The sequence below is a fragment of the Amblyomma maculatum genome, chromosome 1 (genome assembly GCF_055883805.1).
Source record: "Amblyomma maculatum isolate TAMU_Amacu chromosome 1, ASM5588380v1, whole genome shotgun sequence".
NCBI lineage: Eukaryota > Metazoa > Arthropoda > Arachnida > Ixodida > Ixodidae > Amblyomma > Amblyomma maculatum.
In genome coordinates, this window is record NC_139344.1 from 341,484,749 (window position 1) to 341,493,351 (window position 8,603).

Sequence of the window (8,603 nt, forward strand, 5' to 3'; positions counted from 1 at the left end):
CGAGGAACGGGGAAGAGTTCGATGTTCGCCGTGGGTGCGAGGGAAAGATGATGTGGCACGGTGGCGGAGACGCGCGGCTTCTGGGTGGCGCTTAGGAAAATTTAATTACCGAAGGTAACGATCCGTTGCATGCGCGTGCTGTGGCTGGACGAGCCGTGAAAGTCTCGCCACACGGCAACGCGCAGTACAACGCTTGAACATACCTTACGTTGGTTTCACCGCTAAATCCAGGTATGATGCTTACAAAATTAACCCCTGAGTACAGAATTTCCTCCTCCAGCTCAGCGCAGACACTACGTGGCACGTAAAACGGAGACTTGATTATGATGCGAGCAATTCACAAAGTTGGCTACAGGCAGTTAGCCGCCCATCAATACAGATTATCTTATAAGAAATTTCAGTATTTTGCCTGGGCACGGGGATATCTATTAATTGGATGCTCGTGTAGGAAAAGACAAAATGAAAGAGCGCGCGCGCGCGCCTGTACACACACACACACACACACACACACACGCACACACACACACACACACACACACACACACACACACACACACACACACACACACACACACACACACACACACACACACACACACACACACACACACACACACACACACACACACACACACACACACACACACACACACACACACACACCAGCCCAGCTGTAGGTGGCAAACGCAGACTGCTCAATAAACGCAGAGAAACATATCAGGGCGTTATAGTGCCTAAATTCTCGCTCATTTGAGCAGCAGTTGTCCTTCAAAGCGATCGAAGAAGTTCAATGAGGATACGAGAAAACAGAATGTCTATGGAGAGTAATTACAAATAATCATTCAAAATGCTTTGTCAAGCACCCTTCAGCTTTAAATTAATATTAAAGAAAAAAGAAAAAGATGTGCCCCGCTAGACGGGTGTTTCATATCCTGTTCGCAATGTATTGACATGTCAACACTCAGGCTAGAAGCCACGGAATACTATTACGGTTGCAAACAATCAAAGCAAAGGAAACAAAACGACAACAAGTCAGCTGCGTTCCCTTGCGAATGGAAGCAAATTTGTCATGATTTCGGTGTCTTGAGAATCACTTTTTCTTTTTCAGAAAAAAAAAAGCTATATAAAAGCGAGGAACCCGCATATGTTCTGTGCCTTTGTTCCATGAAAGTCCCTATTCTCTCGCCGGCATGTCAGAAGGTTTTCCTTGCTATTCACGTCTTGCGTGCACTCTGACGAAAAGTATATGGACCGACAATGGACGTTTTAGTAGGAACGTTAAACCATGTAATTTTTTTTTAAAGATTTAACAACGTTGGTCTAGTGATTAGGGGAATCCCTCAAGGAGGAGTATATCTGGAGTAATTACTCATTGGCATCCTCCCAGAGCATAACTACGCAGCCGAAAGGGATAGTTGTACACCATATGCAGGAACTGTACTTAAAAAAAAAAAAAAAAAGCCCCGTTTTTCTTTCTTTGTAGCATCGCATCAAATGTTTACGACCAGCTATGAGAGTCACCTTTTTACTTATTATTGCCCTTCCTCTTTAACTATTTTTATGCATCCTCTTTTCCTGACTTGATCGTCTCCACATCCAGCCCCCAACGAACTAAGCAGATCCATAACTACAGCGCAGACGACAGGACAGAGATGAAGGAAGGACACCACACAGCGCTGACTCACTCACCACATGCCAATGAGTTGTGAGTCAGCGCTGTGTGGTGTCTTTCCTTCATCTCTGTCCTGTCGTCTGCGCTGTAGTTATGGATCATCAAAAACACCAACTCGCCCAACAAATGCTTTCGTCGAACTAAGCAGGCTGTCTAAAATGTCAGCGCTGATCCAATTTATAGCTGTCTTATTCTCGCCTTCGCTCTGCTCCATGCATGCGTACGCCGCGCCCAATCCCTTAAAGGGCCACTGTCCAGGGAAGGCCCTTTTAAGCAAGGGAGCCCAGTGTTTCGATCAGGTACCGGAGATAGTCTGTGCAAAATGCTACAGTGACACGCGCGCCGCAAAGCATCGAAAATACAATTCAAAGCTCTCTCATGCTCTCCTTTGGGAAGCCAGCTTCCCCGTTTCCTGCGCTACCAAAGTAATGACGTACGTACCGCGAACGACGTCCATTGGTCCGTCTCGCTGACTGACGGGAGAAAAATGGCTGTCTACAGCTCGCTGCGCGCTTTTCCCTCGCCACGGCCAGACTGAATCCAGCGGCGCGCGCTCCCTCGGCCGTTTTTTTCTTTCTTTCTTTTTTTTTTCGCGCTCGCGGAGTGCCACGTCCCACCTCCCGCCAAACGCGGAGGAGGAAGGGGAATTTGTCTTGCGGAGGCTAGACGACCTCGGGCAGGAGAGTGAAAAACCTTTGCGAGGGAACGGAAGGAGAGAAGCATGACAGAATCGGGTGATTGCGGCATTGCGGTGGCTGTAATTGCGTTATTAGTTACTCTTTTCAAAAACATTTTGCGGCCTTACGTTCTAGGGGCGAAGTCTCACAGTTACCAGGGAAGAAAATATTTTCGACCGGAGGGTGGACAGTGGGTCTTTAATGCAAGCTCGGCCAAAGTATGAAAATTATGGCTAGCGTATAAATGCACCTAACCGTCACCATTCCGCTTCACGTGAACGTCATACTCTGAAAAGGCCATGCAGAAGGAAGCACTCTCTGTACACCCATGCACATCTCAACTGACCTGACGTAATAACAGCTGTGCTTCGGTTAAGGCGATTATGTGCTTAAGGCCATTACCGTTGTTACCGAGCGCGATTCCGGACGTATACCCATGCATCTGCGTCATTCGCTTCGGCTTCGTGACGTCGGAGAGAGCGCAGTTTGCGCCGAAAAGCTGTGCACGTGCGGGTGGTGATGTAGGGCAATACGCCGTCGAGACAATGCAGTGAATAACGCGCGGTCAGAACGCGCGCAGAGCATCGCGTTGCAGCAGGAAAGCTGCTCGTGAAAAAGTTGCCATGATATATATATGTGCGGCCTCGAGGAACGTTGCCAGCATGGCGAATTTGCGTTACCGTGCAAAACTGAGAAGAAAAAAAATTGCATATTCTGCGCTAAACTTATGATTCAGAAAGGTAAGTGCAGAGAACTCCTCCACGGTTATTCCTTCTCATTAATGTGTTTGGCGAACGTAGCTTTTATGTTTTTTCTATTTACGACGCATGCGATGGAGTGGTTCCGGTGTGCAGAGCACGGCGGATGGCTTCTCGCTGCAGGCGACGTCACAGTTCACGTGACCGGTCACGTGACGGTAGGTCCACGTTCACCAACTATCACGTGACTATGACATGGCGATCACGAGTCACTAACAGTTTCTCTGTAAAAGAGAGGGGCACTTAGCTGCGCGAAAATTATAGCCGACCACTTGGGAACGACTCAAAAGGAAGATTATAGAGGGTATTCACTGGCGCGCTGTGCGCGGTGCATTGTGGATAACTGAGGCGCAGTCAGCCATTTTTGTGTCCACCGAACGAACAGGGCGAACGTAGGTTACGTATCAAGTACTGCCGTGCGGTTCTACGAGTGGTGGCATCCGCAGCTATGGTTTATTGAGCTATCGTAAACAGTAGTAGTTGTGCACAGTGCAAACAACGGAAGCTGAAGAGCTGCGCGAACGACCTCGGCATTTTAAGGTTCCGAAAGTACAGATGAACGTCTCCGCCCGAACGAAATAACTCACCGAGATGCGACGTCACGTATGGCTGGCACGGCTCAACCGCGAAAGTAGTATCACGAAAAATGCGATATAAATGTTGAAAATCAGCTGGGCTGGAACCTTACGGATGTTCCCTGGCAGCGAGCTGTTGCAACAATCCGGGCACGGCTGCTCTTCGCAAGTCATATTCCGCCACAGACGATGCAAACATCCAACTTCTTCTGATCGAATGAGGCAAGTACACCGAACAAGTTCCGTGCAAAAAATACTGACTACAAAATGCTATGTCTGTGCTAAATTCGACCTAGAAGGACTCGGCAGTTTAGCTGGAATAAGCATTGTAGGGCAGCGCGAGTTCGTCACTTAAACCTCTTTAACCAGCCGCTTGTAACGTAGTTGTGTTCTTCGCGTTTCAGTTGGTTTCTTGTGACGAAGCTCGTTCGTATAGCGCAAGGAACTCATGAATGTCAAACATATTTATGCGCAAAAGTGTCGGTGCCGAAGTTTCTTTTTTTCTTTTTTTTTTTTTTTTTTTTTGTACAGGTCCCTGTCTGCATCGCGCAGACTACAGATAATTCGAATTGTCACTCATGATGCCGAGTGAGTTTTGATTACAGTGGTGCTGGGATAAGGTAGAGCGGCGCAGTAAACGGATGCGCACCAGCTAACCTAAGCCGCCAACCATACTGGTCAGAACCGGACGCAAAGATGGCGTCGGCTGCATACTGACGTCAGCTGTGTCGTCACGTGAATACCCCTATAGTCTTGATCAGGACGTCTCGAAAGTCTTGTACACATTTAACGGTAGCGTTTCAATGGAGACGATATGCCACGCCCATGTGCTGTATGGGCGAATAGCTCCTCGATACAACCATGTCGTCAGCGGGTGTTTATTAGACGCCCCTGAAGAGAGCACACACCTGAAGATATTTTCCTTATCTGCATGACATGTTTTCTAAATTCATTGGGCCCCTGTAGAATATGGTTATACTTTTGAAATCGGTATAAACATCAAGGGCAGCCCATCACTCAACGTAGAATACCGCATACCGTTCACGGCGACGATTCTGTACAAGATACCTGTTTTGTAAACTGCAAGCTGAAAATCAATATATCATGGTTACAAATCCTGCACTCGTACTCCGAGCCCATGTGCTATATTAGTACTTTAAGGATAGGATTGCACACTGGGCAACTCCCCATTAAAGAGTGAGTCGAATATTCCGATCATATGCTTCCCACGTACGTATCGCCGGGGTTGATACCGAAACATGTCAGTGACGAGTGACTGTCGAGGCCAGCGAGAAGACAGCGAAGGGTTTTCGAAGGAAACTGTTCAATAAGCGAACTCGTGCCTTCGAAAGGAACTGAACTCGGCGGAAGTGACACCAGGGGCATTCGGCGGTGGGCGAATATGAGGATGCCGGCCGCGTTCAGTTTAAAAACAGCGGCTAACAGTCGAGATGACAAGCACCAGGCATCTGCGGCCATCTCGAATACTCTCAAAACAGCTCCGCGCGGCTTCAATAAGTGCAGAGATTCTGGCTCGTTCTGGCGTGGCAGAGGGACATGGACGCTCGCCTCCAGCGATGAAGAAGGAACATAACCTCGAAGACATTTTTTCCGCCAATATGCTGGATGTAGAGTGAAGCCGGTGGCCACACACTCATGCACGCACTCTCCTCCACATTCTTGCTGACCGTGCTGGCAGCCATTTTGGTAACATCTCTTGAAAGCCAGCTAACCAGTATATAGGATATCAATTCAGATAACGTGATTTTGCGCTGCGTCATGACGACTGCTACAGACCAGAGGCAGCATTTCTGTAACGTTTTTGCGGTCGATCGGCTCAGAACTACGTTCTTTATTTGCTTTGCTTTTTTGTTGTCGTTATCTTTAGATGCATATTCAAATACACGTTAAAGCAATGAGCCGTCGATACTATGTATCCCTGCGTGCAAGCATTCTTGACATTGTACCATAATGGCGCTGCTGGGAGTCATCACAACCTCCCTCGTCTCCACGCTGACTGAAACCATAACTTTACAACGAATAATAAACTAGAGCTCCTTAGTGGAAACCACCCGCGTAGCCCTGAGTCAAAAGCAACAAGATCAAGAATCAGATAGAAGAGAGTCGTTCCTGCGTCGCCACTATTTCATGACGTCTACAATATTACTCCATTCGCGTATCGCTCTTGCGCTGTTCGGCGCGTTCGTACACTCCTGATTGTTCTTCGGAATGGTCAGCGAGGAGCGATTTAGAGAGCTATACGCATGATATCCGCCATCGGCAAGACCACAGTTTCATCCAGAGCATCCTTATTACACTCTTTTGTCTTTTCGGAGCAACTTCCCTGTCACGCGCGCATGCCGGAGCACGACGTCGCGGCAAGCAAAGTACAAAAACTGAGCGCACACTGGCACGGTCTGTTGCTCACCCCCCCCCCCCCCCCCCCCCCCCGTTCGTTGTGCACGCGGCGCGCTGCAATGCGATCATTTCACATACGCTGCACTCGCACACTAAACAATTTCACTATCCCCCCCCCCCCCCTCTCGCACACACTTTCTCAGCGGGACCATTGGATAAACAGGCGATGATATAGGTAAACCTTTGCCTTCTCAACCCTCCTCGACTACTGCGTCGTGGCAACAATTACGCGATCTCTCAAGTCTCTCGCTATCCCTCTCTTCCTCCATTGCGCGCCGCCAAGGTTGCCCCCGGACAAAACGACGGCGAAGCATGAAAATGCGCCTTCACGGCGCAAGGTCACGTTGGCAGCCGCGCAGCCTGCATGTACTGGTGGCATATACACGTCGGCAGCGGTCCGCTTCTTGTTCTTCAAGGGTCCCTGCGTTTGCGTGCGCTGCCGAATACTTTCTTCCCTTGTGTCACGCTACGCCATCGCTCGCGTGTCGGAGGTACCGGCGCTTTCTTTGGCCGACAAACCCGCATCGCACGCGTATAGCCCAACACTGCCCACACCGCGCTGGTGGCCGCTGAACCGTCCATGCCTTTTCATTTTGCTTATTACTTCGTTAATTCGAGACGACGTACTGATAACCTTAGAGTGTGCGCCATGTGACCTCTAAGAGAGACAAGCTTAGGTATGGTTTAGGTCAAACATCTTCGGACCAAAGGATTTCTTTCGCAGCCATGGGGTTTAGGCGCCTTTCCCTATTTCTATGGGGTAAGCCTTTGTTCTCCTTTAATATGTTTTGCCTTTTAGGCGTTAAAGGACCCCGTTATTCAGGAAATCCGGTGTAAGCACGGGCTCAATTCTCGAGCATTGGCAGGTGTGGAATGACCTGACACTGATTGCTCGGACGATTGTGTGACGTCACGAGGCCACGTGACATGGCAGATTTGGCAGGAGCTTCCAACTGGAGTCGCTCGCTTGAGATGGGAGGGTGATATGAGAACCGAACCTTCCGGGACCTTTGGATCCTGAGTCAGTTACGCTGTGTGTGACGTAACCAGACCACGTGACATGACAGAGTTGGCAGGAGCTGCCAACTGGAGTAGCTCACTTGAGATGGGAAGGTTATATGGGAACCGAACCTTCCGGTGCCTTTGAATCCTGAATCAGACAGGCAACTCCTAAGCCACGCAGGTACCACGTTCGTGCGCCTGTGTCGGGTGGTCTTCAACGTAATGTGTTAGTTTACGAATGTATGGCCTGGTTTGGTTTGGTTTGGTTTGATGGTTTAACGTCCCAAAGCAACGTACGTTTGAACTTGACGAATGTTGAGTCGGGTCCTCTTGTGGAGGGAAACTGCAAAGACACAGAACAGACTAAACGACTAGCGACGGGTTTCCATCCCAAAGCTCGATCTTTCTCTCCAGTGACCAACTCGATCAGCATTATGTCGAGTTCACGTATGCTATGCACATGATGAACGTCGTAGTGGAAGGCTTCGGATAATTTCGAACACCTGCTGACAGCTACATGCTTTAATGTGTGTGAGATAATAGGGGCACAAATATGTGGATTAATGATTAGGGGAGTAGCAAAATGCGTGTACTTGAAGGAGAATATGCCAGGGGAGCCGCAAAAGAGAGCCATTCGCGTCTCATATTTTGGGCGTTCCCTAAGTGCTTCATCATGCGATTGAAAAGGAAGCCACGTGGCCCGCATACTGGTCACCATAGTAGTTGTGGTGGTTGTAATATATGGTATGTGAGGTTTTGCCTTTCCGTCTTTGGCTCGTTCTCCACGTCTAAAGCGACTCAGGCTACGGAGGGACGTCGTAGTGGAGGTCTCCAGGCCCCGTATTCCGAGTTTGCGTCGTTATCGAAGTGTCGCTATCTTAGGTGAACTCGAGTCATCTGATTGGTGAAAACGCCGGAACCGGGTGTTGCCACTACGGAACCGGAAGAGGTGGCAACGTCATGATCCGGCGTTTCCACCAATCAGATATGACTCGAGGTCGGAGAGACAGCGACGATTTCGATAACGACGCCAACTCGGAGTACGCGGCCCCAGGTTAATTTCGACCTGCCAAGGATGAAGTTCAGAAGTGCAAGATGCCGGGCTAGTTGGTACTGCATAATGAAATAAAACAGTGCAAGTAACGGGACGAAACACGAAGCGCCTGTGTCTTTGTCCCCCTTCCTTCGTGTTTCGTCCCGTTCCTTGCGCTGTTTTATTTCATTTCTGCCAAGGATATTTAGTGTGCACGGCATCGCACGTGACACAGGCGCCTTTGGTATCATTACCATAGTGTCGAAATGCGGACGGCACGGTCAAGTTCAAACCCGGGTACTCCGGCTCAGTAATAGCCGAGCGCCCTTACCCCCAACCACCACGTCCCTGATTCACCGGCGCAGGTGCACTTTAACGCGGTAGCTTTGAAGACCTCTTTCTGCAGAAAAGCTGGCGTTGTCGGCATTGTTGACGTTGTGAGCTAAAACTCACGGGCATGACTTTGTC